Source organism: Triticum dicoccoides, chromosome 5A, assembly GCF_002162155.2.
Source record: "Triticum dicoccoides isolate Atlit2015 ecotype Zavitan chromosome 5A, WEW_v2.0, whole genome shotgun sequence".
Lineage (NCBI taxonomy): Eukaryota > Viridiplantae > Streptophyta > Magnoliopsida > Poales > Poaceae > Triticum > Triticum dicoccoides.
In genome coordinates, this window is record NC_041388.1 from 710,289,326 (window position 1) to 710,316,897 (window position 27,572).

Genomic DNA, 27,572 nt, shown 5'->3' on the forward strand with positions numbered 1-27,572 from the left:
ATGGGGGCATCGCTCTGCCAAGATGCTCGATTTCCCCAAGGTCTCTTATGCCTCCTCTCGACCCCCGGAGGCAGCTTCCCTAGAGAGAAAGAGACACAGGAAGGAAATTGCAGCAAGATTACCACCTGCAAATAAAAACTGGAGCACTCGAGCAGCCGGATTAGTCAAATCACAAAAAGAAAAAAGAGGATAGAGAAATCAGGGGAAAATCAGATCAATGGGGAGGAGAAGGGGCAGAGAAGGCACACCCACCGGTATAGATTTCGTCCCGACGCCTTGGCTGAGTCGAGCGGCCAAGGAAGAGGCCGGCGGCACGGGGCAGAAGTGGGGATGGGAAGAGGGGGAGGAGGCGAGGAGGGGCGCCGATGAGCGAAGGGAGGAGGGCGAGGGCGATGGGAGAAGAGCGGGTGTGGCGGTGGAGGGATTTTTCCCTGCGCGTGTTGTGTCGCTAGGTTTTCCTCCGGCCGATCAGAACTACGTGGGCCAGTCAGAGAGCCAGACGAGCGCTGTAAAAAAAACCTGCAACAGTGAATATGCCGACGTGGCATAGCCCAGCGGTCGCACTTTGCGCGACTCTTATTGGGTTTAATGTGGATGTGCGCTGCGCACAAAACTGTATGACCGGTTTTGTGTGCGGCCACACACCCATAGAAATAAGGGAAGTACCCATCGCGGCCCCACACGTCGGAGACACATTCCCGCCGCGTGTGCCCTTCTCTTCTACAAAACCACGCGCCCGCATACACGCCGCGGCAGAGCGGCAGCACACTCGCGGGGATTGTGTCCTGCAGAATCTTTGGCGATTACTCTGCACCGCGTTCGTACTAGAAGCTCCGGGAAAGATTTATTTTTTCCCGTGCCGCTCTCGGTTCCGATGCAGGGGCGAAGCTCTCGGGTTTGTTCAATAAAAATGCGTGTGATTAAGTTTTGCATATGAGGGTTTTGGGGTTTTCTCGCTCGCTAAAAAAAGAGGTCTTTTCCCCCAACTTACATTGTTACAGACACTTGAATCGGATGCAGTCAACTTGTTGATTTTGCCATATTACTACTGTAGCAGTCACTGGATATTATGTTGCATAGATAGCGTGGGATTTGTATAGCAGAATCTCATCTGAATCCTTTTTCTTAACTTCCTTTTGATTAATATATATGTTCTTTAATTTTCCTGGATGCATTCTGGACCGCAGAGCAATGAGAATGCTGATTCTGTGTTGCGTGTTTTTACTGTCGTATCATACTTTGCTTCATATGCTGTTCATGTCGACACTTACGTTGACTGTCCCTGTGATCAGACATGTCTTTAACAAGTCAGACACATTGACTCTTGTTACCAGGCATCATGTTGCGTTGGTTGTTAACCACTCGATCGATCTGTTTGTCCTTGTCTGCATTTTCTTATATTGTTCGTGCATTAGGATGGCGCCAAGTAAGATGCTTGCAATAATTGGTCAAAATACAGCTTTGTATAGCAGAGATAGCACCACCATCTAAACAGTTCATCTGAATATGCTCTTTCAAATTCGCTTGATGCATTCTGGAACCTAGAGTTGAATGAGACCCTGCTGATTTCGTGTTCCGCATTTCGGTTCTTGCATGGTCTCTTGCATGTTCATGTTGATACATTGACACTCTTGTGATCAACCGTACCATTACGGCATTACCTGGTTGACACTCTCTAATGCTGGGATTCTATTGTTTTAGTTTATGTTACCGTGATCCACCTATATGCTAAAATGAAGAAAACTCTTACTTCTCCGGCACTTCAGCTCACGCATTTGCACAGTTCATTTGGACTGCAAACATCGTTGTTTATCCATTTGGTAAAAGCATCATCAAATGGTACTGCAGAGTGCTTGTTTAGTTAATCTTACTCTAGCCATGATAATGGGCAATCCTGGTCAATCTGCTCACCTTTTTTTGATTTACCTACTTGATCACTTTAGTTTACTCCCATAAAGTCTGTTTAGCCCTGTTATGCATGTCATCTCCTATTGCCCAGCGAACTAATCAAACTGTTTCTAATTGAGCTGATGTATATTCTCCGGGCATTAGCTTAATTTCTTCATGTGACAGTGGTCGAGGGGTGTTTGTTCAATAAAAAAGGGTTTTCCCCTTCTTTCTTTCCGATGCATTCTAAACTCGAGAGTCAAATGCAGTTGTAATAATTTCATGCTGGAGATTTCAATAGCAGTATCTTCAGTCTGTTGTGGACTTGTGGCATAATAAAATTATTATTCTCTCACATCATTTTGTTCTCTATAATTGCTTTTTTGGTGGTTTGCTTTCAATATTAATTGAGCTGTGCATAACTCATGTCACAGGGCTGGACCAGTGATAGCGATGACAGTGGTAAGTTTGAGTGGGACAATGATGGTGAGGCTGAGCCCTCATCGGCTCCGGCTATGAGGAACTTCGATGCTCCTGGCCCATCCACGCTTGTAAGTCTGATTTTTTTTGTATTTCAGCGCAAGAGCCATCCAGGATTTGTTAGATCATGGTCTGATATTCGTTCATGTAACTGTGTAAAGGGTTCCAATGAGTGGATCAACGGGGAAGTGCCGCCTATTCGTGTCTCCCAAAGAGCCAGCAAGAATCGCATGCTCGACCTTCTCGTGGATGGCACGCGCATCTCTGATGAAAGCGGCATGGCCCGCGCGGCCTTCTCCCACTTCGCCAGGGTTCTGGTGTTGGGAAACGTAGCAATAATTCAAAATTTTCTACGTATCACCAAGATCAATGTATGGAGTCATCTAGCAACGAGGGAGGTGTGGATCTACATACCTTTGTAGATCGCGCGCGGAAGCGTTCAAGAGAACGGGGTTGATTGAGTCGTACTCGTCGTGATCCAAATCACCGATGATCCTAGCGCCGAACGGACGGCACCTCCGCGTTCAACACACGTACGGAGCAGCGGCGTCTCCTCCTTCTTGATCCAGCAAGGGGGGAGGAGAGGTTGATGGAGATCCAGCAGCACGACGGCGTGGTGGTGGAAGTAGCGGGATTCCAACAGGGCTTCGCCAAGCGCTGCGTGAGGAGGGAGATGTGTCATGGGAGGGAGAGGGAGGCGCCAGGGCTTAGGTGCGGCTGCCCTCCCTTCCCCCCACTATATATAGGGCCAAGGGAGAGGGGGGCGCAGCCTTGGCCCTTCCTCTAAGGAAGGGTGCGGCCAGGGAGGAGTCCATCCTCCCCAAGGCACCTCGGAGGTGCCTTCCCCCTTTAGGACTCTTCCTTTCCCTTATCTCTTGGCGCATGGGCCTCTTGGGGCTGGTGCCCTTGGCCCATATAGGCCCATATAGGCCAAGGCGCACACCCCTACAGCCCATGTGCCCCCCCCGGGCAGGTGGACCCCTTTGGTGGACCCCCGGACCCCTTTCGGCACTCCCGGTACAATACCGATAATGCGTGAAACTTTTCCGGCGACCAAAACAAGACTTCCCATATATAATTCTTTACCTCCGGACCATTCCGGAACTCCTCGTGACGTCCGGGATCTCATCCGGGACTCCGAACAACTTTCGGGTTACCGCATACTAATATCTCTATAACCCTAGCGTCACCGAACCTTAAGTGTGTAGACCCTACGGGTTCGGGAGACATGCAGACATGACCGAGACGACTCTCCGGTCAATAACCAACAGCGGGATCTGGATACCCATGTTGGCTCCCACATGTTCCACGATGATCTCATCGGATGAACCACGATGTCGAGGATTCAATCAATCCCGTATACAATTCCCTTTGTCTAGCGGTACGATACTTGCCCGAGATTCGATCGTCGGTATCCCGATACCTTGTTCAATCTCGTTACCAGCAAGTCTCTTTACTCGTTCCGTAACACATCATCCCGTGATCAACTCCTTGATCACATTGTGCACATTGTGATGATGTCCTACCGAGTGGGCCCAGAGATACCTCTCCATTTACACGGAGTGACAAATCCCAGTCTCGATTCGTGCCAACCCAACAGACGCTTTCGGAGATACCTGTAGTGTACCTTTATAGCCACCCAGTTACGTTGTGACGTTTGGCACACCCAAAGTATTCCTACGGTATCCGGGAGTTGCACAATCTCATGGTCTAAGGAAATGATACTTGACATTAGAAAAGCTTTAGCATACGAACTACATGATCTTGTGCTAGGCTTAGGATTGGGTATTGTCCATCACATCATTCTCCTAATGATGTGATCCCGTTATCAACGACATCCAATGCACATGGTCAGGAAACCGTAACCATCTATTGATCAACGAGCTAGTCAACTAGAGGCTTACTAGGGACATGGTGTTGTCTATGTATCCACACATGTATCTGAGTTTCCTATCAATACAATTCTAGCATGGATAATAAACGATTATCATGAACAAGGAAATATAATAATAACTAATTTATTATTGCCTCTAGGGCATATTTCCAACATCTGGGCCCGCCGGCGCCGCGCTCTGTCGCCCTTGACCTGACTGCAATTGGCCACCGTTCCTTTGATCTCTCCGCCCTCGAGCAGCCGTTCACGCCAGAGGAAATCTGGGAGGCAATCAAGCGCCTTTCATCCGGCAAAGCCCCAGGCCCCGACGGCTTCACCGCAGAATTTCTCCGCGCTTGCTGACCCATCATCAAGGATGACATCTGCGACATATTCAGCAAGCTTTATTCTCTGAATGGCATGGCCTTCTAGCGCCTTAACGAAGCTTTGATCACGCTGCTGCCCAAGCGCTCGGACGCCGCTTCCCTCTCCGACTACCGTCCGATCAGCCTCATTCACATCATTGGCAAGCTCTTTGCCAAGGTTCTCTCCTTGCGGCTGGCTTCGCGCCTCGCCGAGCTTGTCTCCTCTAACCAGAGTGCCTTCATTGTCGGAAGGAGCGTCCACGACAACTTCCTTCTCGTCCAACAAACGGCCAGGCAACTCCACCAACTTAAACAGCCTCGGGTCCTCTTGAAACTGGACATTGCGCGCGCCTTCGATTCGGTCTCTTGGCCGTTCCTCATGGAGGTCTTGCAGCACATGGGCTTTGGCCATCGTTGGCGCGAGTGGGTCTCCATCCTGATATCGACTGCTTCCACCCGCGTCTTGATCAACGGGACACCTGGGCCTCCCATTCCCCATGGGCAAGGACTCCGGCAAGGGGACCCCGTCTCCCCCATGCTTTTTGCACTGGTCATCGACACGCTCAATACCATGCTCCAGTTCTCGGTCCAATCCGGCATCCTCAAGCGCCTAACACTGCGGCATGCTCCTTCCAGTATCTCCCTGTTCGCCGACGATGTGGTCATCTTCTGCCACCCCGATGCCGCGGAGCTCTCGACCATCAGCAAAATCTTGGACCTGTTTGGTGCTGTCTCCGGCCTGCGCACTAACTTTGCTAAGTGCCTCGCCGCGCCAATTCAATGCCCCGTCGACGTCTCTACCTCCATTGGCTCTACGCTCTCCTGCCCCGTCGTGGCCTTCCCGATCCAGTACCTGGGTCTCCCGCTGTCCATAAAGAGGGTGCCTCCACCCCAGCTCATGCCGATCATCGAGAAACTCACGCGCAAGCTGGCCACCTGGAAGGCCGCTCTTCTCAACCGCGGCGAGCGTCTCGCTCTGGTTCGCCAAGTCCTGAGTGCCATGCCGGTCCACCTGCTCCTGGCCATGGCAATCTCCCCCACCATCCTCAAGAAGGCCAATCGCATCCTTCGGGATTTCTTGTGGCATGGGCGTATGGATGCGCGCTCGGGATCCTGCTTGGTCAGTTGGGCGCGGGTATGCCGCCCTCTGGACTTGGGTGGTTTAGGTATCCGCGACCTCCGCCGCGCTGGAATCTCTCTTCGCGTGCGTTGGCTCTGGTTGCAGGCTACTGATCCCTCCTGGCCCTGGGCTCACCTTAAGCTACCCCACGACCCCGAGGTGCTTTAGTTTTTCCGAGCCTCCACGATATGGTCCGTTGGTAATGGCACTTCCTGCCGCTTCTGGATCGACCCCTGGCTGGATGGCAAATCTATTCTTGACGCTGCTCCTCATGTCACGGCCCTCGTCCCTCGCCGTGCCCGCAACTCTCGCACGGTGGCAGATGCGCTTACAGATCGCCGCTGGACTCGTGACATCCAGGGTGCTCTGGGCTTGGCGACCACGGTAGAATACGCTGGCCTCTGGATCCGCCTCCAGCAGGTCCAGCTGCTCCACCGACCGGACTCGATCCGCTGGCGTTGGGCGGAAAATGGATGCTACTCGGCCTCATCCTGCTACACCGCCCTCTTCCATGGCTCCACCTCCTCGCCCACCTGGCACCTCGCCTGGCAAACCAACGCTCCCACCTCGGTGCAGTTTTTCATCTGGTTGGCGTCCCTCAACAGCTGCTGGTCCGCGGACCGTCTTGCGCGGCACGGCTGGCCTCACGAGCCGGCCTGCGTGCTTTGCTCCCAGGAACCCGAGACCATGCGCCACATCCTGGTGGGCTGTGTCTTCGCGCGGGCGACTTGGTATGCTATTCTATGCGGGTGCTCTCCTACCACGGCCATCCCTAACGGCTCGGTTGACTTCTTCGACTGGCTAGACACTACTCTCCTAGGCACTCCGACATCGAAGCATCGTGCGCTCGCCACCGTGGTCTCTCTCGTCGCGTGGTCCCTCGGGCGGCACCGGAACGCCGTCATCTTCGACAAGATTGCGCCCTCCCTGCCATCGCTTATAGTCGCATTCAAGGATGAAGCTCGCTCTTGGGCCTTGGCTCGAGCTAGAGGAATGGACATGGGTCTTAATGTAACCTGATCGTGTCTCCGAGGGCTGAGCAACCCTCTGTCTCCTGCTCACCCTGTCACCACAGAGCCGCCATTTATGTGTACGTCTCTGAGGTGATCCCCCGTAACGCTTGTAACTTCACTATTCCTTCCCTATCAATGCAATGATACGCCACCTAGGCGTATTCGAGAAAAAAAACATCTTTGATCGGGAGATATGTGGTAATGGGCTTCCCCAAAGAGATGGTCATGAAGAGTATGAAGGAGATTGGTAATATAAAAGTAATCACTTCCATTTTATTTATTTGCTTGTGTTTGTGCCATTTGTTAACACCTTTTGATTTCAGGACATAGTGATGCAGATGCACTGCTCGAGCTACTGCTCATGTATACGGTATTTGACTATTTATCCATGTGCTTTGTTACTGAATTTATTCTATAGTGCTCTTGATTCATGGCAAGGATTGTTTATTCCGATTGATATGTGAAATGCAAGCACTAGATTGTAACGCCCTTGCCTTTGGCCGAGGGAGGACGCCGGATTTGGGGCTCGTCGCCGGCGAGATCGGACAGGAGAGGGGATCAGTGAGAGGGAAAGACAGATGCAGACGCAACCAGAGAGAGAGAGAATTCAAATTCATTCAACGATACCCCGCAGGGATCCACACGGCCATCTTATATACGCTGCCAACAATACGAATGGCCCAAGGCCCGCTACATGCACCCAAGCCCACACCGGACCGGCCCACACATTCAAACCTCCCGCCAACGCTTTACGTCTTCGCCTTCTGAACACGTCTTCCACCCTGCTTGACGGCTAGTGACAGTATCTCCATACTGACATTTCCCTCCCCTTGAGACCCAACTGGTCCCCAGGCCGGTGCATCTGGAAACCGTGCTTTGAGCACTTCATAGTCCTCCCAAGTGGCCACTGAATTCGGCACAGATGTCCACTTGATCAACACCTACAAATGCGCCGCGTTGCCCTTCTTGACTAAACGCCTGTCGAGGATCTGTTCTGGAATCACTCCTAGAACTGAAAAATCAAGAGGTTTGGGGAGCACTGTGAATACTGGTGTGTGATCTGGTACATGTGATTTAAGCTGAGATACGTGGAACACTGGGTGGACTTGACTTCCCTTAGGTAACTCGAGCTTGTAGGCAGCTGCTCCAATTTTGGCTATGATCTTAAACGGTCCAAAGTACTTTAATGTTAACTTAGGACAGAGCCTATTAACCAATGATGATTGAGCATACGGTTGCAGCCTCAGATAAACTTGTTCTCCTTCAGAAAACTCCGGAGGTAACCTGTTTTTGTCAGCATAGTGCTTGTACTTCACTTGTGCCCTTTGCAAATGTTCCTTCAATCTGCTGTGTTCTGTCTGAGCAGAGAGCCAGCTATGGACTTCTCCATTTAGGGAAGAGTGATCTCCAGCTAGTTGTCCAATGTTGGGCTCATGTCCATACAGTGCCTTGTAAGGAGTACAGCCAAGTGATGAATGGAATGTAGAATTGTAACCAAATTCTGCTTGGGGCAACCAACTTTTCCATTTTGCAGGGCAATCATGAACAACACATCTTAAATACATTTCTAGGCATTGATTTACTCTTTTAGTCTGACCATCAGTTTGAAGATGATATGCAATGCTCATCTGTAATTCTGTGCCCCATACCCTGAATAATTCCTTCCAAAATGAGCTTGTAAAGATCTTGTCACTATCAAATATGATGGACAGTGGTAAACCATGTAACTTGACCACATTGTTCAAGAAAGCTTTGGCAACTCCAGCAGCAGTAAATGGGTGTTTGAGGGGTATGAAATGGCCAACTTTAGTGAACCTATCTACCACCACTATGATAGAACTGTAGCCCTCAGATTTAGGTAGCCCCTCAGTGAAATCCATACTTATGGATTGCCATGGTCCTTCAGGAATTGGTAAGGGTTGCAACATACCAGGAGATTTATACAATTCATGTTTTGCTTGTTGACACACAACACACTGCTTGACAAAGTTTTCAATATCTCCTTTCATACCCTGCCAATGGAACAACTGTTTCACTCTGAAATATGTTGGTAAAATTCCTGAATGTCCTCCCACAGGAGAAGAATGAAAAGCTTGTATCAGTCTGATTTTAAGCCCTGTATTTGCTCCTATCCAAATCTGATCATTATGTTTCAACAATCCTTTATGCAACTGAAACCCTGGACAAGCAGCAGGATCTACAACTAGCTTTTGCAGCAATTCTTGAGCTTCAGAGTCTACAGTATAGGAGTTCAGCACCTCTTGTATCTAAACAGGTTGAGATGTAGACACAACTTGAATAGGAAATAGATGAGCAACTCTAGACAAGGCATGTGCAGCAGTGTTTTCAACTCCTTTCTTGTACTGGATGCTAAACTGTAAACCCACCAGCTTAGTCATAGCTTTTCTCTGTAGCTCTGAAGTCAGTACTTGATCTCCTAAGTGACACAGACTCTGATGGTCTACTGTTGACAGGAACAGCTCCTGGTACAAGATTAATCACATGATCTATGTGTCTGTGACAATGTAGTGTCTTTGGATCACTGAACACATCAGAAAACTCCTGCAAAACTTCTTTGATTGGTGTAGCAACTTCATTTTCTGCATTTTATCCCATACTAGTTGTATTAAAGCAACTGCCATAATGTCATTTCCTTTATCCCATTTAACTACTTGTTCCACTGGGATTTCAGTCAACTGTGTTTTTTTAGCTGGTAACACTCCTTGCAGTTTCACAGCTTTCCCTTGGTAATCAAACTGGATCCATTTTTCAGCCCATTGACATTGCATCACTCCCCACTTCTCCAACCAGTCCATGCCCAATATTATGTCATATCCTCCTAACTACAAAACCCTCATTTCATTAGTGAAATTGTGGCCTTGTATCCACCAAGTCAACTGTGGTACACATTCAGAGCACTGTAGTAGATCACCATTAGCCACTTTCACTAACAAGGGTGTAGGCAAGGCTTCTGGTGTTAGTTTAACTCTGTCCAACAGAGCCTGATCCACAAAAGTGTGAGTAATTCCCGAATCTAACAGTATCAGCACAACTTGATTTCCAATTAGTGCTCTGAATTGTATGGTTTTGGGATGTGAAGCTCCAGACAGTGCCTGTATAGAAATAGTAGCACACTCCTCTTGCTGTTCTTCCAACAATGCATCTAACACAGCATCAAAAATGATTTGATGAGGATCTATACATTCTGCTGCTTTCAACTGGGCAGTACTGTTATTAGTGATGTTTCATACATGCCCAGGAGTGTATTTTTCTCCACAACTATAACACAGTCCATTTGCTCTCCTGTACTCCTTTAACTGTCTGGCCCTCCAAAGTTCACCTGGAGCTACTGATGATTTACTGTCCTGCTTGTTATATGTACTTTTTTGTCCACTAACTCTATTCCCTTACTCTGACTCATTTGCCTTTCCTGTATGAGAGCATACAGGGCAGCCTGGTGGACTGATTCAGGCAATTGCATCTCAACTCCAGCACTCAATTCCTCTTTCAGTCCCATGGTAAATCTGGTTACTAGCAGAGTATCACTAATGGATGGTTCATAGAGCTTAATGTTGTACACCAACTGATGGAATTTGTTTTTGTACTCTTCCACAGATCCCCACTGTTTCAGTCTCATCAGTGTCTGCAGCAGCTCCCTGTGAACATTAACGTCGAATTCTGCCAGTAATGTTGCACAGAACTGCTCCCAACTCGGCCAACCTCCTCCTTGTTTATAGGACTGAAACCAGTGAGCAGCGTTATCCACTAGATGCAGGGACGCTGAAGTGACTCTGAAACTGTTGGGAATACTGTACAACTGAAAGAACGCCTCGCACTGATCGATCCAAATCCTCACTCCCGTCCCATCGAATTTTGGGAAATCCATCTTCGGCATCCAGTTTCTCTTCCCTGTCGCCTCCTCTCGCATCACATGCTCGCCTTGCTCACCACTGGGGTAAGGATTGGGGACAGGTACCTGATTTGGCCGTGGTTGGCTCCTCGCCGTGGAGCCCAACGCCGCGGGCGCAGCCCCGAGCACCCCTTCACATCGGAGTTCCATTCAACGCTGCGCCTCCCCTGCCCACTGATGCGGCGACGCTCTGTTTCGCCGATTGCGCTTGCTCTTGCTGCACCTTGCCCAGAGTGTCGCAGGAGAGATTCACTTTCACTTGCACTTGGTCCAGGCGCTGAGACTGCTCCTCCAATTTCGTCCAGCGCTTCCAATCGGTCGCAGCTCTCCGCCACCTTGCCCAACTTGCTCTGCTCCGCCCGCAGCTCCGCGAATTCCTTCAGCATGCGCTCCTGGAACAGCTCCATCCCGCGCGTGATGTGCTTCGTCTGGGTGCTGGCCTTGAACGCCGTCGTGTCGTTCCTCTCTGGAGCAACCCACCTCAGGTCGGGGATTACACCGATCGAACCCTAGGGTGATCGGAGACCGTCGCCTCGGAATTTGTCGCGTACGCTCTCAAGAATAGCGGAAGCGAGCCACGGACCGGTCGCTCTGATACCAGATTGTAACACCCTTGCCTTTGGCCAAGGGAGGCTGCCGGATTTGGGGCTCGTCGCCTGCGAGATCGGATAGGAGAGGGGATCAGCGAGAGGGAAAGAGAGATGCAGACGCAACCAGAGAGAGAGAGAGAGAGAGAGAGAGAGAGTGAATTCAAATTCATGCAACGATACCCCGCAGGGATCCACACGGCCAGCTTATATACGCTGCCAACAATACAAACGGCCCAAGGCCCGCTACACGCACCCAAGCCCACACCAGACCGGCCCACACATTCAAACCACCCGCCAACGTTTTACGTTTTCGCCTTTTGAACACGTCTTCCACCCTGCTTGACGGCTAGTGATAGTATCTCCATACTGACTAGATGACGATGATGCAGTGGGTAATAATCACTCTACTTCTGGCTTCATCCCCTGTTGTTGAAGATAACGATGATCTGGATTTTGGGAACTGGGATGGTGATGATGATGCTGGTGGTAGAGAGTCAATCTCTGATGATTCTGGTTGTGAGGTACTCCCTCTGTTCCCAAATATTTGTCTTTCTAGACATTTCAAATGGACTACAACATACGGATGTATGTAGACATATTTTAGAGTGTAGATTCACTCATTTTGCTTCGTAGTTAGTCACTTGTTGAAATCTCTATAAAGACAAATATTTGGGAATGGAAGGAGTAGATGATTACTTATCTTCAGTTCAGTAGCCAAGAATTCTTTGATCATATGCTGATATATTTGAAATCTTTGCCATGAGCACCCCTGTTACTTACTGTTTTGAGATTTCGTGAGTGTAGTTTGAGCACTTGATTTTTGTTACATAGAATTTTCACCATGTTAAAAATTTATCGTTTAAGAGTGTATTATTGTTCTGCAATATTCCCCCTAGATATTTTTGTTAGTCACCACTCGTTTTCTCTTCAGTTTTTATGCATTTGAATATTAGTAGTAAGGCTTGCAACTTGTGGAGTTATGTTGGTACAAGAAAATTATATTACAGGTGCTTTAACCAAGAGAATATATTATACATACCGCAGGCGCTTTAACCTGCAAAAATCCAAGTTTGTGCACCGGTTATGGTTTTTGATTCATTACCTCCGCTCGGAAACAAGTGGTGCGGTTTTAGTTCAAATCTGAACTAAAACAACGCCAGTTATTTCCTAACGGAAGGAGTAATTTGTAGTCCAGGATATAGTCTACAATCATACTGAGCTCAGAAGAGTTTGGAAGAAATAGAAGCTAAACTTGAATGCTTAATACTAAACAAAGAAGCAAGAATATGACTGGACCTAAATAATTATATCCTGCACTGTTGTAAAGTTTGTGCTGCAACCCAGCTCATCACTTCGTCATCTTCTCTTGAAGACGCACGGTTTGCTTCATCATCCATCCACCGGTGTTTAAAATTCTATCATGAAAGCAGCATGGAGAGACCAGATGATTGTGTTTCACTATTGCTATGCATCCAGCACAACCAGATGAAACAACTAACCTGCCCGTTCATTCCTGTCCAGCACAACTAGTACTTCATATTGTTACTTGCTATTGTATTAATGTCATTCTCAAACAGCACCGGAAGAAATGAGGTTCCTAAATTATTGCATTGATATAATTTTTTTTCTGTTTTGTTCGCTTGTTTCTTGGGAACTCTATGCTATTCATCTCTTGATCATTGAATAGTGTAGGCCCCCTTCTTTTCTCTAGCCATATACATGTTGCTACGTAGTTGTATATCCCTGTCAGCAATCACTTAGTTTGGCAGTAAGAAGTCAGTGAGATATATCTAGTATATTCTAATCTCTTATTTTGTTGTACTTTTATGCAGGAATTTTTGCGAGAGATGTCAGAGAGGGACGATAAGATCAACTCCTTAGTACACATGGGCTTTTCTGAAGATGAAGCAAATAGGGCTATTACAAGATGTGGTATGCCTTATGCTATATATTTCTGTTTGAATTTCCCTAGGTGTGGATGTTGATATCTGTCTATTAGTTGATTCGATTAGTGCATCGCGTGCCGCAGAAGATTGTCATTCTAGAAACTTATCTGACCATCAGGTACCTTGTGGTTTGATGTACACTTGAATAAGATGCCATTTTCGCTCTTTTAATTTGATGTAAGGACACTAGAATCTGTGTACATTTGGCAGGTTACAGATAGATGCTTCAATTCCTTTGGAGGCAGAAAGAAAGCAAGGTTGATGGAAGAGAGCAGGAAAAAGAGGAAGAGATATGGGGGTGAAGGACAAGGCAATCGACCTTCCTTGAATGGCAGCGATGAGGAATCAATGCCTCTCCCAAATCCAATGTCTGGATTTAACTTGCCTGGTTACAGGGGACCATCAGTTACCTCAATGCTTTCTAAACTAGATATCGGACCACCTTTTTTCTATTATGAAAATGTGGCCCGAGCTCCAAAAGGTGAATGGGCGAAAACTTCAAGGAATCTGTTTGACATTCAGCCAGAGTTTGTGGATTCTCTTCATTTATGTGCAGATTGATAACAGATTGCCTCTTCTTCCTCTGCCCCCGAAGACCATATTTGAGGCATTCCCTCATTACAAGAAGTGGTGGCCTTTCTGGGACCAGAGAACACAGCTCAATTGCTTACAAACATGTGTAGCAAGTGCATGTTAAACACATCAATATCTACATGGCTGGCGGATATCTTCATGAGTCGCTTCTGGTTAGGTAGTTAGAGTATAATGTTTATCTCTTGTAACTCTTATCTCTATCTCCTTTCTTCCTCTCCAAGAATGTAATCTCAACCGAATGTATGCGCTGTTATGGGAGGTGCGCCCCATCTATATAACACGAAGCCGTCGGCCTGAGAAGGTAAGACGTTCCGCTAGTTCGCACATGGTAATCAGAGCCCCATCTCTTCCCATCTACTGAGATCCCATCTACCGAGCCTAGCCATGTCTTCCTCCTCCTCCTCCGGCGCTTCCGAGACCACCCTCAATGCGCAGGTCACCGAGAAGTTAACACGCACGAACTATGTGCTTCGGCACACGCAGGTCACTCCTCATCTGCGCGGCGCCGGCCTCTTCGGCTACGTCGACGGCACCACACTGGAGCCAGGCAGGCTTCATGTCACCAAGGACAAGGATGGCAAAGAAAGCACTAAGCCCAACCCTCTCCATCCAATCTGGGTCCGGGAGGATCAACAGGTGCTGGGCTACCTGCTCAGCACCCTCTCCAAGGAGGTCCTGATTGCGGTGACCACGGTCACCACGGCGCACGCGCACTGGACAGCAATGGCAGGTATGTTTTCCTCGCAGTCCATGAGCCGCATGAATAACATCAGGACGGCGCTCATCAATGCGCAGAAGGGCAACCAGACGGTTGCCTCCTACTTCGCCTCTCTCCGTGGCCTCGCCGACGAGCTTGTCGCTGCGGGGAAGGCCATCCAAGATGACGAACTTATCTCCTACATCATCCACGGCCTCGACGTCGACTACCAGCCCCTCGTCTCCGCCCTCGACGCACGCGTCACGCTGGTCTCCCTCGACGAGCTCTATGCCATGCTCAGCAACTTCGACCAGCGCATGGCCCAGTTTAATCACTCGGGCAGCGGCGGCTTCCGCTCCTCTGCCAACGCCGCGGTGCGTGGCCGTGGTGGTGGATCACGTGGCCGTAGCTCTTCTCACGCCAAGGGGCAATCTGGCGGACACGGTGGTGGCGGCAACAACCGCTCTGGTGCATCTCGTGGTCATCGTGGCGGCGGTCCACCTCGGGCTCGACCGGAGACGCCTCGCTGCCAAATTTGTGGTGAGCCAGGGCACACCGCGAAGGATTGCTGGTACCGTTATGATGAAGACGACGAGGACTCCCAAGATGAAGAAAAAGTGGCTGCCGCCGCTGATGGATCCTACGGCATCGACACAACTTGGTACGTCGATAGCGGCGCCACCAATCACATCACCAACGAGCTTGAGAAGGTCACGATGAAAGACAAGTATCGTGGCAAAGATCACATCCACATGACAAGTGGAGAAGGTATGCAGATTTGTCACATTGGTCATTCTACGTTTCGTACCCCTCACCGTCCAATTCATCTCAAGAAAATTTTGCATGTCCCTAGTGCTGCTAAAAGTCTCCTCTCAGTTCATAGAATTGCCCTTGATAATCATGTTTTCCTCGAATTTCATCCTTATTTCTTTTTGATCAAGGACCAGGCCACGAAGAAGGTTCTCTATCGAGGTAGATGTGTTCGAGGGCTTTACCCGTTGATTCCGGAGCTTAGGAGACTCAATAAACAAGCCAATAGTGTTGTCAAAGTTTCGTCAACACGGTGGCACGATCGATTAGGGCATGCTGCTTTTTCTTTAGTTGAAAAATTGCTTAGGAAAAATAAACTCCCATTTGTTGGTGAGCGAAATGTCGAAACCATTTGTGATTCTTGTCAATGTGCTAAAAGTCATCAATTACGGTATCCAGTATCTACTAGTGTCTCTACCAAACCACTTCAATTGATCTTTTCTGATGTGTGGGGTCCTGCTCCCACCTCTGTTGGTAGACATGAGTATTATGTAAGCTTTATAGATGACTATAGAAAGTTTGTGTGGATCTATCTTCTCAAAAAGAGATCTGATGTCTTTTAAGTCTTTCAAAACTTTCAAGCCTTGGTTGAACGAAAATTTGACAGCAAAATTATAAAATTATTGCAGTCCAATCGGACTGGGGAGGGGGGGTATGAAAAACTCAACTCCTTCTTCCAAACACTTGGCATATCACACCACGTCTCATGTCCTCATGCCCACCAACAGAACGGCTCTGCTGAACGGAAGCACATACACATAGTTGAGGTCGGGCTAGCTCTCCTGGCAGGAGCCTCCATGCCCCTCAAGTTTTGGGATGAGGCCTTTCTTACTGCTGTTCACATCATTAACATGCTTCATAGTCGAGTCATCAATAATCAAACTCCAGTAGAAAGACTTCTTCACATCAAACCAGACTATAAATCTCTTTGCGTGTTTGGGTGTGCTTGTTGGCCCAATCTTCGCCCATACAACAAAAGAAAACTCATGCTTCGCTCAAAACAATGTGCTTTTTTAGGGTATAGCCCTCAACACAAAGGTGTCAAGTGCTTAGATATTTCTACTGGCCATGTCTATATATCTCGTGACGTCGTTTTTGACGAAACACAATTTCGTTTCGCCACCCTACACCCAAACGCCGGTGCTCGTCTCCGAGAAGAAATTCTCCTCTTACCTACTCATCTTACCACCATTGATCAAGGGGGTCCGAATTCTGATGATCCAATGCTGACTAATCCTGCTACTAATGGTGTGCATAAGTTTTCTGATGATGTTCCAGGAGATAACAGCGAAAATAATGAAGAAATCAGTGAAAAAACACGCCGACAGGTCCATCATGTGTCTGCATCCGGGAGGCAAATGATCCTCGGGATTGACTCCGCAGCAGCAGCTCAGTCGATCTCCCTCGGGATCGGTGCCGGCAGACACGCCAGACGCGCAGGCGACAGCGCCAGCCGACCGTGCGGCTGTCTCCAGCCCAGCGCACGCCGCGCGTCACGCCCCAACTGGTGGCGGCCCAAGTGCCTCTCCGCGCCAATCCTCGTCTGACACGAGGCCGCACGCGTGTGATGCCCGGATAATTAAGCTACAGTGATCCCACGCTAATGGTGCGACATCACCACGGTTACTGCTGCTAATCTATCGTTAGATCAAAACCGGTCCAAAATTCAAATTCAAAGTTTGGTAAATAATAAAAGTTTTCAAACATTAAAATAAAAATGTTCGGTTTGTACTAAATATTACACAGATAAATATGGTGTAGTAAACACATTTTTATAAAAGGCCTAAATAATTTAAAATAATTTAAAACAGGAAATAAAATAAAGAAAAGAAAAGGAAAATACAAAACCAGAAAAAACAAAACTAGCAAAAAAAAGGAAAAGGAGAAAGAGAACCCGCTGGACCCCTGGGCCCAGCCGGCCACCCCCACCCCGACCAAGACCCTAACCACCCGATCCCCACTTCCCCCACTCTCCCCTCACTCCCTCGATCTAGATCGAGATCGGGGCGACCACGCACCCGACCCCATCGACGCCACCGCCCCGGATTGCCGTCGCCGTTCACCGGAGGAGCCTCGCCGAAGCTCCTCCGCCTTGACTTCCCCGACCCTAACGTCGCCGACGCCATCGACGCACGCCGCTGCACCTCGTCATCACGTCGCCGTCGTCTTCGACTTCCTCCTCGACTCCCATTGCCCCGTGCCCTACAAACCCCTCGTGAGGCCCCTCCTTCTCCTCTGCCTCGCTCCCGCCGCGCACCGCGAGCCCCGTGCCGTGCACTGCGCGTCCCTGTCGTGCTACTCCTCCTGCCGCCCGCGCACCCACGCGCGCTCACACGCGCGGGGCCGCGCCCGCACCTCCAGCGCTCATGCGTCCGCGCGCCCGTGTTTGGCCCCGCCTTTCGCTACGGCCTGCTGCTGTTGCGCCCGACCCTCGCCCCACGACCATCGCTCCTCGGTGTCGCCCGCCGTGTCCCTGCCTCGCCGAGGCCGTGCCGCCTCTCACTCAACCCCGCACGCTGACCGCCTCGCTGCGCCACCGCGACTGCTCGCCGCCCCTGCTCCCGCTCTGCGGATCTGCTCCACCGCGCCGCCGCTCCCACCGGCCGCTCGCGCCGCCCGCTTGCGTTGTCCTCGCGCCTCGCTTGCCCGTGCTGCTACACCTTCCGCCGTCCCCTGTTGCATGTAGCCGCCGGCGCATACCGAGCTCCCCTGCGCCCGCCGAAGGCCGCCACGGCTCGTCTCGCCGGCGTCGTGCCACGCAGCTCCCCGTGCTCGGCGCTGCTCCCGTCGTCGCCGGCCACCGAGGCCCCGGGCGCGCTGGCCCTCGCCTCTCATGGCCTCGGTTGCGAGCACCCGCAACCATGAACCCGGCGCCCGCAAGGCCCTGGGCCACTTACACGCGGGCCCCAGCGCCCAGAACGTCTATAAAAAGGGGATTAAAAATTATTAAATAAAAATAAAAATAATTAATAATTAATTAATTAACTAAAGAAATAATTAACTTAATTAATTTTGATTAATTAAATTAAACAACTAATTAAACTAATCAAACGTTAGTTATCTAATTAACCTGATTAGTTAATTACTTAATTAGTCAATGACAGTGGGGCCCACCCCCCTAATTAACCCTGATTAGGTTAATTAATGTCGTTAATTAAAATGGGTCACTGACAGGTGGGACCCACCTCTCAGGTTGACCAGGTCAACTGCTGACATCATGCTGATGTCAGCAAACACTATTCTGGATAATATTGATTTAAATAATTAAATAAATCCTAAAATGATTTAAATCTTTTAAAATTAATATAAAATAAACCGTAGCTCGGATGGAAAATTTTTGTACATGAAAGTTGCTCAGAACGACGAGACGAATCTGGATACGCAGCCCGTTCGTCCGCCATGCATCCCTAGCATACCGAACACGCAACTTTCCCCCTCCGGTTCATCTGTCCGAAAACGCGAAACACCAGGGATATTTTCCCGGATGTTTCCCCCCTTCACCGGTACCACCTCATACCGCGTTAGGGCACCCCTAGCACCGCTACTTGCCATGTCATGCATCACCATGCTTTTGTTTGCATTATATTTATTGTTTCTTCCCCCTCTTCTCTCGCTAGACACCGAGACCGACGCCGCTGCTATCCAGTACGACTACGGTGTTGACGACCCCTCTCTCTTGCCAGAGCAACCAGGCAAGCCCCCCCCTTGATCACCAGATATCGCCTACTCTTCTCTCTACTGCTTGCATTAGAGTAGTGTAGCATGTTACTACTTCCCGTTAATCCTATTCTGTTGCATAGCCTGTCATTGTTGCTACAACTGTAGATACTTTACCTGCTATCCTAATGCTTAGTATAGGATGCTAGTGTTCCGTCAGTGGCCCTACACTCTTGTCTGTCTGCCATGCTATACTACTGGGCCGTGATCACTTCGGGAGGTGATCACGGGTATATGCTATATACTTTATACTGTTACATTACTTATGATACTGTTCGGAGATGGGGCTGAAGGGGCAGGTGGCTCCATCCCGGTAGAGGTGGGCCTGGGTTCCCGACGGCCCCGACTGTTACTTTGTGACGGAGCGACAGGGTAGGTTGAGACCACCTAGGAGAGAGGTGGGCCTGGCCCTGGTCGGCGTTCACGGATACTTAACACGCTTAACGAGATCTTGGTATTTGATCTGAGTCTGGCCACTGGCCTATACGCACTAACCATCTACGCGGGGACAGTTATGAGCACTCGACGTCGTGGTATCAGCCGAAGCCTTCGTGACGTCAACGACTGAGCGGCGCGCGCCGGATTGGACTAGAACGCCTGCTAGGCTAGGTCTGCTTCCGGCCGCCCTCGCAACGTGCAGGTGTGCAATGGGCGATGGGACCAGACCCCTGCACCATAGGATTTAGACCGGCGTGCTGACCTCTCTGTTGTGCCTAGGTAGGGCTGCGACGTGTTGATCTTTCGAGGCCAGGCATGACCAAGAAAAGTGTGTCCGGACAAAGGGGATCGAGCGTGTTGGGAAATGTGGTGCACCCCTGCAGGGAAGTTAATCTATTCGAATAGCCGTGATCTTCGGTAACAGGACGACTTGGAGTTGTACCTTGACCTTATGACAACTAGAACCGGATACTTAATAAAACACACCCTTCCAAGTGCCAGATACAACCCGGTGATCGCTCTCTAACAGGGCGACGAGGGAAGGATTGCCGGGTAGGATTATGCTATGCGATGCTACTTGGAGGACTTCAGTCTACTCTCTTCTACATGCTGCAAGACGGAGGCTGCCAGAAGCGTAGTCTTCGACATGATTAGTTATCCCCCTCTTATTCTGGCATTCTGCAGTTCAGTCCACTGATATGGCCCTTTACACATATACCCATGCATATGTAGTGTAGCTCCTTGCTTGCGAGTACTTTGGATGAGTACTCATGGTTGCCTTTCTCCCTCTTTTCCCCTTTTCCCTTCTACCTGGTTGCCGCAACCAGATGCCGGAGCCCAGGATCCAGACGCCACCGTCGATGATGACCCCTACTACACCGGAGGTGCCTACGACGTGCAGGCCGTTGACGACGACCAGGAGTAGTTAGGAGGATCCCAGGCAGGAGGCATGCGCCTCTTTCGATCTGTATCCCAGTTTGTGCTAGCCTTCTTAAGGCAAATTTGTTTTAACTTATGTTTGTACTCAGATATTGTTGCTTCTGCTGACTCGTCTATGATCGAGCTCTTGTATTCGAGCCCTCGAGGCCCCTGGCTTGTAATATGATGCGTGTATGACTTATTTTATTTGTAGAGTTGTGTTGTGATATCTTCCCGTGAGTCCCTGATCTTGATCGGACACATTTGCGTGTATGATTAGTGTACGATTGAATCGGGGGCGTCACAACGCGGTTCGCCAGGACGGCGTGCGCTTCCGTGACCAGCCGTTCACGTACAAGCGGCGCGACCAGGTTCGCCGACCTGACACGGGACCCGGATCTGCTGCGGGACCGGGCGTAGGCTCCTGTGCACCCACGCGCGCGCCGAAGACTGGCGTTCGCCTCGAGGCTGATCCGCCATCATCCTCCAATGATGAGGCCCCGGGATCTTCTGCGCCTACAGAACATGCTGCACCTGATCAAACTGCCATAGAAGATCCGGCTGGAGCAGATTCTCCGTGGCCGAGGATCCTGATGCTGCACCGTCATGACGTACATGACTACAGCATGGGGTAATACATCCTGTTAATTATAAACACATAACCAAATACAATATGGTTTGTTCTACAGGTGAACCAGGTGAACCCCAGACGCTTCAGGAAGCGCTTGGCGATGAAAGATGAAAAAACTGCTATCAATGAAGAATACATGGCACTCAAGAAAAATAAAACTTGGCATTTGGTTCCTCCACAGCAAGGTAAAAATTTAATTGATTGCAAGTGGGTATTCAGAATAAACAGGAAATCTGATGGAACTATTGATCGCTACAAAGCTAGGCTCGTTGCAAAGGGTTTTAAACAACGGTATGGCATAGATTACGAGGACACATTTAGTCTAGTTGTTAAAGCTGCCACTATCCGTCTCGTTTTGTCTATTGCCATTTCCAGGGGATGGAATCTCAGGCAACTTGATGTTCAGAACGCATTTCTTCATGGTATTCTGGAAGTGGAGGTATATATGAGACAACCTCCTGAGTTTATAAGTAAAAGTGCACCCTCTCATGTCTGCAAGTTGGACAAAGCACTTTATGGTTTGAAACAGGCACCAAGAGCATGGTACTCCCGTCTCTGTCACAAAATGCAAACACTTGGTTTTGTCCCTTCAAAGTCTGACACCTCTCTGTTCATCTACAACAAGTTCAATACATGCATGTTTGTCTTGATATATGTTGATGATATTATTGTGACAAGCTCATCTAATGAAGCTATCACAGGGTTGTTAAAAGATTTGAGTGCAGATTTTTCCTTGAAGGATCTTGGAGACTTGCATTATTTTCTTGGGATTGAAGTAAGAGGCACAAGGATGGACTTCATCTCTCCCAAGAAAAGTATGCAGTTGACTTAGTAAGAAAAGCTCGTCTACAGGGTTGTAAACCTACACCTACTCCACTGTCCAGTTCAGAAAAGTTATCTCTCACACAAGGAACTCTCTTGACTCAAGAGGATAGCACAAAATACAGAAGCTTGGTAGGAGCTCTTCAATATCTTACTCTTACTAGGCCTGATATTTCTTTTGCTGTCAACAAAGTATGTCAGTTCCTTCATGCACCTACAACTGTTCATTTGACTGCTGCCAAACGGATAGTTAGATATGTCAAAAACACATTAAGCATGGGTCTCAATTTTAGCAAGTCATCCTCTACACTTGTCAGTGCATTCTCTGATTCTGATTGGGCAGTATGTCTTGATGATAGACGCTCTACTGGTGGTTTTGCTATTTTCTTTGGACCCAACTTAATTTCATGGTGTGCTCGCAAGCAAGCTACAGTCTCCAGATCTAGTACAGAAGCAGAATATAAAGCATTGGCAAATGCCACGGCTAAAATCATATGGGTTCAATCCATGCTCAAGGAACTTGGCAGAAAAAGTAAACAAGCTCCATGTTTGTGGTGTGATAACCTTGGTGCTACCTATCTCTCAGCTAATCCAGTGTTTCATGCCAGGACTAAACACATTGACATAGACTTTCATTTTGTTAGAGAGAGGGTGGCTCACAAACAACTTGACATTCGTTTTGTGCATTCCAGTGATCAAATTGCAGATGGATTCACAAAAGCATTGCCGGTCAAGAGCTTTGAAAACTTCAAGTATAATCTCAACTTAATGGAGTTGTGATTAAGGGAGGGTGTTAAACACATCAATATCTACATGGCTGGCGGATATCTTCATGAGGCGCATCTGGTTAGGTAGTTAGAGTATAATGTTTATCTCTTGTAACTCTTATCTCTATCTCCTTTCTTCCTCTCCAAGAATGTAATCTCAACCGAATGTATGCGCTGTTATGGGAGGTGCGCCCCATCTATATAACACGAAGCCGTCGGCCTGAGAAGGTAAGACGTTCCGCTAGTTCACACAGTGCAAAGTTGACAGAACGGATCCAGCGTGCTCTTGCAAGCTCAGGCAATCCACCGCCAAAAAGTGTTCAGAAATATGTCATGGACGAGTGCAAAAAAATGGAATCTTGTGTGGTTGGGAAAAACATTGTTGCTCCCTTGGAGCCTGATGAGATGGAATTTCTACTTGGTTTCCCAAAGGACCACACAAGGGGAGTTAACAAGACACAGCGATACAAGTCTCTCAGCAACTCATTTCAAGTTGATACAGTTGCGGGAAGCAACCGACACCACCGTGATGGCTTGGAGGGCAAGCACTCAGCTTTGTTCTACGACTACGTCAGAATCTTGAATTTTGTCAAGTCGGCCATGGGATAGATGTAGAATGTAGCCTAATCATTGTAGTACCTATGCTATCTTTAATGCTTATATGTAGGAACTGTGACTTATCTGTGTTTAAACATTGAGTTGATGTGGAGGATGTTTATTTTGGAGAAAGATCACACTAACATTTAGCCATATGGTTTATTGTTGCTAACTAATTTAGAGCCTGTTCATCTTTATTTGAAAAAAAACTATTGCAGCCCCCAATTTATTGTTTGCTAGTGTCCTCAATGTGGAAGAAGGTTTAAAGTTAAGGACATTATCACTTTCTGTGCACCGGAGGTTGATCTTCCAAATAATGATCTTGAAAAGGTTGGGTCTGTTTCTTCACTTTGTCTGTATATTCTGGTTAGCCATGAACTGAACATTGTTGCATGTCTGCAGCAATTATTGTCTTGCAGGGAAAAGGTCGAATCCCTGGAGGAAGTGAAGTAATTTCTTTATGCCATCTGTGAGCTTCTTTAGTTTCTTACCATGTATTCCTGTTCAGTTACTAGAGTAAAAAACAAAATACTTCTCTTGCTAGCCTGTATTGGTAACTTCCTGGTAACATGTTTTGTTTAATCTTGTCGTAAGGTTCTGAAACATGGGAAGTTGCTTGAGGAGATAATTACTGAGAAGGTACCTCAGTTGCTTATTTCACTGTCCAAATTCTGAATGATGACAATTGTGTCACTGTGTAGTATGTTTGCACCTGAAAAGAACATGAGGTTCTTTGTATTAACTAATACATCTCTTTTTTTGCTCTATTCATTGACTGTTCCTGTATAAGAAAGTTGATGTAGCAACAATCAATACTTGTCACTTCTGTGAGAAATTTATGCTTACATTTGCGTATGCCATGTTTCAGAATATACTTGTTCCATCCATGTGCTGGACTCTGGAGTTTGGTGTAGAAAGCAGTGCTTTATTACTACTTCCTTTTTGTTCAACTCGGCCTAAAAATGTCAGATAAATAAATAAGTTTGCCCAACAGGATTTTTTAACTATGGAGTCGAGTTTATGCTGTTGATTTCTTTCTTGGAGACCACATCCAGAGAGGCAGTGGAGGATGCATTAGCTCATCTTCAGAAGCTGTGCATTATCTCCTCTTAAAAACGTCAGACAGTGCAGGCAACCTCAGGTATGGCGAAAACGGGTTTCTTTGCAGTGCACATGACTGCTCTTTCTAACTTAATCTGCTTGACTACTTATAATTTGCACAAACATTCTCCTGCATAGTTTGTCCCGTATCATATGCTGATGTCATATTTCGAATCAGGTTGTTGTCTGTATCATATGGATAATATGCAGTCACGATGTTGTCTATATCTAGATGTAGAACAAAGCTAGAATGACGGAGAAAGATCTTCAGCAATCACCAAGGCTGATTACTATCTTTTCTTGTTTTCTGCAGTTGATGACTTCAAATTTTTCAAGGAGTGTACAAGGGTGTAAGGTTTCTGCACTTGTATTCATAGAAATCTGGGTGTTGGTAAATCGGTTTCCAATGGATTTTGAAGGGGAACTTTTGTTTTTATCGATGATCAGACAATACTAAGAGACTAACAAGAGTATGGTAAATTACTAGATCATCCGTAGTTCGACAGACTAGAACTTGCCGTGGTTACTTTCTTAGGGTTCTGAAAATAATTTCTCTGAAACTGAATCATTCAGTCATACCTTCAGTTGAGTAAATAATGGCTCTGAAAACTGGGATCTCTCATCTTGGTTACCTTAACCTATTGCACTGCAAAACCTGAAGCTCAAGCTCAAGCTCATGCTAGGCTAGGCTCACAGAATAATGGTGATGATTAGTTAGCTAAAATCTGAAACTCTCTGCCCACTTGCTCTAGCTGACAGCAAGAGTAATGAATAGCAAGCACTATGCCTGATTGTGTCCTGAATGCCTAATCGTGTTCCACATGAATATAATTTCATTGTGTTTGACTTGTGAAATCGTGCAGATGTGGGCGTCAAAGTTTTGTCTGGCTGCGGAGAGATGCCTGGAGTTCCAGTACAGGCAATCTCTCTCTCGGGTATGACGAAAACGGGTCTCTTTTGCTTCTGCCATGACTCTGAATCTCCACTGCACTTGACTGCATCCTCTATCTTGATCTGTTTGACAACTTATAATTTCCACAAACATTCCCCTTCATAATCTGTCCTTGGTCTGAAAGAACAATTCCTGATGATATACTTCAGGTCAGGTTGCCATTATCCGTTTTCCTTCCAGTAAGTTTTCACTAGATTTTGTTTCTAAACCATGTAGATTGTAGAGCAAAGATAGATGATGGACTCACCAGGGCTGATTACTACTACCTTTTTCTTGTTTCCTGCAGTTGACGACTTCAAATTGTTTAAGGAGAGAATGGCATAAAAGGATGTAAGGTTTCTGTGCTTGCATCCATGTAAATCTGGGAGTCGGTCAATTCTGTTTGAATAAGGGGAATTTTGTTTTTCATCAAGGACAAGACAATAATAAGATATTAATAAAAGTAAACAAATGCTCAGAAAACTCGCTTCGCTTTTGTGCCACTTCAGTTCAGTAACTTGGAACATTCTTACCCAACGAAATTAGATAATTTATACCTTCAGCTCAGAACCTATTGCGGTTACTTTCCTTGGGCTCTGAAAACTTTAGTTCAGTAAACATACGATTGCTCCGAAAACCGGGATCTCTCATCTTAGTTACCTCTACTTAGTGCATTGCAAAACCAGAACCTCAAGCTAGGCTCACAGAAGGGTGATGATGATTAGTAGCTAAGATTATGCTCGATTGTGTTGCGGATGTCTAACCAAGCTCCATCTCAATGTACTTTCTTTGTGTTTGCCTTGTGGGATGCATCCGAGTTTTATCCGATCGCGGAGAGATGCCTCGAGCTGCATTTGGTTCGTGGTCAACCACTCAACCCTGTCCCCGTGGGCAACCAGCTGATGTAGACCTCTGAGCCGTCGTGCTCTGAACCTGAACCTTAACCTGGACCTGGACTGGATCGGTCTGTATATTTTTGAGTTGTTCAAAGTAAGAGATGCTGAAATGGAACCTCCGTCGTCAGTGTGCTTGGTTTCTGTAGATTTTGAAGATGACATTATCCCTCTCTTTCAGAGGGGCGAGGTAATGTAATTGACATTGTGTTGCACAGATTGTTATCTTCCTTTTTCTTAGCACTGCATCTGGACATGATTTTGCTTTTGTAAACAAGATTTTAACTAATGCTGTTGATATCTTTCTTGTAGACCACATCCGGAGAGGCAGTGGAGGATGCATCTTCAGAAGCTGATCATCCACTATACTTCTTTCATTGTGCAGGCAACCTCAGCTCAGGTATGATTAAGCGGGTTTCTTTTGCTTCCGCCGGTACGACTCTGAATCTCCACTGCATCTTGAGCACACCTTCTATTTTGATCTGCTTGACAGCTTATAATTTGCACAGACATTCCCTTGCATAGTTTGTCCTTTGTCTGAAAGAAACAATCCTGATGTTATATTTCAAATCAGGTTATGAATGTCCTTGGTCCTCGGTAAATTCTGTTTTGAATGAAGGAGAACTTTGTTTTTTTATCAAGGACCAGATAATAATAAGATATTTACAAAAGTAAAGAAGTGCCCTGAAAACTGGCTTCGCTACTGTGTAACTAAAGTTCAGTAGTAAGTTGGATCATTAACACCCAAAGAAATTAGATCATTTATAGATTCAGCTCAGAACCTGTTGTTACTTTCTTGGGCCTCTGAAAATAGACCGTTCAGCTCAATAAAAAGTTGCTGTGAAAGTTGTGATCTCTTGGCTACCTGCCGCATTGGAAACCCGATATGCTCAAGCTAGGCGAGCGGAACAATGACGATTATTGGCCTAAAATCAGGAGACACCGAGCTCGAAAACTCTGAAACTGAAACTCTCTACACATTTGTCTAGCGGACAGCAAGCCCTATGCTTGGTTGTGTCGCGGCCCTATATAACTTCTTTGTGTTTGCCTTGTGAGATGTAGGTGCAGGTGTTGAAGTTTCATCCGGTCGCGGAGAGATGCATTTCGTCGTCGACCCTTGATGTGGGCAGCGAGCTTGCAAATCATGGTGATTGCTTTTCTGGATGCTGTTTTTCCTTGTCTCTCTTGTGACTCTTTACCACGTTGATGTAACTAAGCTAGTGTGTGCGGCGCTTTTCTTCATTGAAACTGGCAGTTGTACTCCATCTGCTTGCCCAGATGCCCGAGCCAAACCTGAAGCTCCTCACATCAACACGCCTTTCCAATCTTCACATCAATTGCAGTTTTTCAAGTTGATGTGCACATAGATCTGCAAGCATTCTTTATGGGAGTCGGGGCTTTCTGATTTGAAGTTGCTGGAAAAGAAAGGACTCAGCTTCCGCAAAAGTGATCGATGGAGAGTGAGGGATACA

General features: G+C 47.6%; 2 pseudogenes; both read left to right on the forward strand.

Moving 5' to 3' along the window:
• The first annotated feature begins 1,416 nt into the window (after nucleotides 1–1,416).
• On the forward strand, nucleotides 1,417–26,123 carry LOC119300570 (annotated as a pseudogene).
• LOC119304626 lies at nucleotides 14,649–14,787 on the forward strand (annotated as a pseudogene).
• Nucleotides 26,124–27,572: the final 1,449 nt, after the last annotated feature.